Genomic DNA, 4,097 nt, shown 5'->3' on the forward strand with positions numbered 1-4,097 from the left:
GAAGGAATTGTAAAAGTTTAATCTCTAGACCTGGAAAAGTTAAGCAAATTAATAAAATCTTAAAAGGTATGGAGACTTTTTTAATGAATATAAAGTTATGTTAAGCTCTTAAATATTTTATTAGGTAAAATTTGCTGAAGAATTGCTATTTGTGAGTAAAATATAAAATATTTAAAAAATTGGACTTCTAGATCTGAAAAGTTATTGAAATTAATAAATCTTAAAAAGTCATGGAAATTTTTAGAATGAATATGAAGTTATGGCATGCTCTAAAATATTTTATTGGGTAAAAATTGCTATTTGTGAGTAAAAAAACAAACTTAAAAATGCAATTCTGAAATTGTGATTTCTAGACCTGAAAAAGTTAGAAATATTAATAAAAATTTAAAAGTCATGGAAATATTTACAAATTTCTAAACCAAAAACTATAATCATCAATGACAGTCATTTAAATTTATGGGTAAGTGTAAAAACTGAAGAACATTGAGTTACTCAACCTTCTGAAGTGATGTAATCTAATTGTTTTAATTATCTGATTTATTTTATTTAATTATTTTATTATTAAATAAATTTGTATTTAATAAGAATTTAACATTTAAAAATAACATTTAATATTTAAATATTCATTAAATTATAATTAATTTTAATCAAATTAAAACAAGAAGACATGTTTCCATCTAATGCTTTACTCGTCTGTAAAAGATCATCTCTTTGAATTATCTTCATTTGGGAGCTTTTCATTTGATTAATGAATTATCATATCATATATTTAATCTGATGGAGATCATAATCAATGGACAGGTCTAATTAGAGAGCCGGATTGTGTCACTGAGGACTCTGATGAACATCATGTACAGTGTGTTGATCGATTGGTCTGATCTGGTCCGACACTTTCTCATGTTTCAGGACACCAGCGCTCAAGAACATCAGAGGAGGATAAAACACAAATACAGGCCACACACACAAACACACACACCCACACACACACACACACACACACACACACACACTCTTACCATAGTCAGTGTTTTCTGGTTCCCAGCAGTTTGACGGCCAGAAGTACGGAGTCTGTGATCAACAGAAAACAGGAACACAGCAGTCAATGACGGATCAATGTTTATTTCAGATCTCACACACACACACACACACACATATAAACTACATTTAATACACAGTAATGTGTAGAAAGTGTAGAATTATGATTTGATATCAAACCTACTCATTACGGCTGACCATACAGTGAATATCAATAACATCATGAAAACAAAGAACAAAATCATGAATATGTGTCTGAATATTAATGACACCATGAATATGGATATGCATCAGAATATGAACAGTGAAATCCTGAACATGAATACTAAAATCAGGAATATGAATGTAAATATCATTAATTTGAATATGCATTAGAACATGATTTACTTTTTGAATATGAATATGTATTGGAATATGATTGACAGCATGTATAGAAATATGTAACATCAGTATATTAATAATATAGTCTATATTAATGTGCAAAATATAAATGAATCCATAAATATGAATAATGAAATCACAAATGCGAATATGTATGCAAATACAAATCATAAATATAAATAATGAAATCAGGAATTTGCATTAAAAATGACTTAAACCATGAATATGTATAAGAATATGAATGAAATCATAAATAAAAATAATGAAATGAAGAATATGTATTTGAATATGAATGAACTTGAATGTATATCAGAAAATGAATGGCATGTATATAAATATGTATCAGAATATGAATGACTTTATGAATATGAAAGAATCATATGAATAAATGACTATAAGAATTTGAATGAAATCATGAAAATAATTAAATTGTGAATATGTATCTTAATATAAATGAAATGATGAATATGAATCACAATATAAATTACATCATAGATCTGGATCAGAATATGAAGGACGTTTGAATATGAATATGAGTCAGAACATGAATGTTGTCATAAATCTGAATCAGAATATGAATAATGTCATGAATCTGAATCTGAATGACGTCCATGAATCTGAAATATATAAAGGATGTAATGAATCAGAATATGAATGACGCCATGAATCTGAATCAGAATATGAAGGATGTCATGAATCTGAATCAGAATATGAAGGATGTAATGAATCAGAATATGAATGACGTCATGAATCTGAATCAGAATATGAAGGATGTAATGAATCTGAATATGAATGATGTCATGAATCTGAATATGAATGACGTCATGAATCTGAAATATGAAGGATGTAATGAATCAGAATATGAATGATGTCATGAATCAGAATATGAAGGATGTCATGAATCTGAATCAGAATATGAAGGATGTAATGAATCAGAATATGAATGACGTCATGAATCAGAATATGAAGGATGTCATGAATCTGAATCAGAATTTTGAAGGATGTAATGAATCAGAATCTGAATGACGTCATGAATTTGAAATATGAAGGATGTAATGAATCTGAATATGAATTATGTCATGAATCTGAATCTGAATGACGTCATGAATCTGAAATATGAAGGATGTAATGAATCAGAATATGAAGGATGTCATGAATCAGAATATGAAGGATGTCATGAATCTGAATCTGAATGACGTCATGAATCTGAAATATGAAGGATGTAATGAATCAGAATATGAAGGACGTCATGAATCTGAATTGAATCAGAATATGAATGACATCATGTATCCAGTGTTGGGAAGTAACTAGTTACATGTAATGGAATTACGTAATTTTATTACAAAATAATTCACATTCTCTAGGTGTGTGTTCACTACTGTGTGTGTACACATGGATGGGTTAAATGCAGAGCACAAGTTCCGTGTATGGGACACTATACTTGGCCATACGTCACCTCCTTTCCTTTCCTTTCCTTCCTTTCCTATTACAAAATAAATGTAACTGTAATCCGTTACAGTTGCTGAGAAAAAATGTGTTATTAAATTACAGTTATAATCATAGCTATTAAACTATATCTTGTTATGAATTTAAATCTGTATTTAATCTCAGAATGATCTCTAAGTAAAAAGAGGTGCTAAAGTCTGATTTTGTGGTGGCTGTGCTTTTAAATTAAATTATTATAATCTTAATTCAAGTAAAGAAGGATTTTGAAAGTCTGACAGTAATCAGTGTTGAGTACTACTGTAAGGTTAACCCTGCCTGCTTCACATACAACAGTTGAAAACATTAGAAATTTAAAAAAAGTTATCAAAAAGTTATCAAATGTAATCAGTGACATTACTTTAATGAAGTAATTGAAATAGTTACACTACTTATTACATTTTAAATAGAGTAAATTGTAATCTGTAACCTATTACATTTCCAAAGTAACCTTCCCAACACTGTATGTATCTGAATCTGAATATGAATGACATCATGAATCTGAATATGACGTCATAAATCTGAATATGAATCAGAATATGAATGACATCATGAATCAGAATATGAATGACGTCATGAATCTGAATCAGAATATGAATGACGTCATGAATCTGAATCAGAAAATGATGTCATGAATATGAATCAGAATATGAATGATGTCATAAATCTGAATTTGAATCAAAATATGAATGATGTCATAAATCTGAACTGATTCAGAATAAGAATGACATCATGAATCTGAATATGAATCTCAATATAAACGACATTGTGAATATGCATCAGACTAAAACATGAATATGAATCAGAATATGAATGAGTATGTTTCATCATGTTGACACTTAGGGAATGATGCACAAATGTGAAGTCTTCAGACGGTCAGGAGTTTCTCAACCAGTCAGAATCTCGGAGCGTCTCACCTGAAAGCGGTAGAAGGTTCCGCCTTCTTTCAGTGTGAGAACGGGTCTGATATGGGAAGAAATAACCGTGAGTACGCCATCAGCGTCCCCAGATGAAGAGCCTCCACTGCAACACACACACACACACACACAGACACACACACACTCTCTCAATCAGAGCTTTTGAGATGTTTCAGATGAGATGCTTGTTGTCCTTTGATTGCAGAAGTTGCAATGGTCTCATCTCGTCTCTGTCTGGAGTCGTTTCATATTTCAGAGCAATAAATGAACTCTGAGTAAATA

General features: G+C 30.1%; 1 long non-coding RNA gene across 1 annotated transcript in view; it reads right to left on the bottom strand.

The window, feature by feature from the left end:
* The window catches only part of LOC122139057, a 5,435-nt gene extending 1,577 nt beyond the window's left edge, over positions 1-3,858 (bottom strand). Inside the window, exons 1-2 of the long non-coding RNA XR_006155961.1 lie at positions 3,816-3,858; positions 1,017-1,068 (exon numbers count right to left, since the gene is read on the bottom strand). This is a non-coding gene — a long non-coding RNA (uncharacterized LOC122139057). The remainder of the gene's footprint in view (positions 1-1,016; positions 1,069-3,815) is intronic.
* Between the last annotated feature and the right edge of the window lie 239 nt (positions 3,859-4,097).

The sequence above is a fragment of the Cyprinus carpio genome, chromosome B12 (genome assembly GCF_018340385.1).
Source record: "Cyprinus carpio isolate SPL01 chromosome B12, ASM1834038v1, whole genome shotgun sequence".
NCBI lineage: Eukaryota > Metazoa > Chordata > Actinopteri > Cypriniformes > Cyprinidae > Cyprinus > Cyprinus carpio.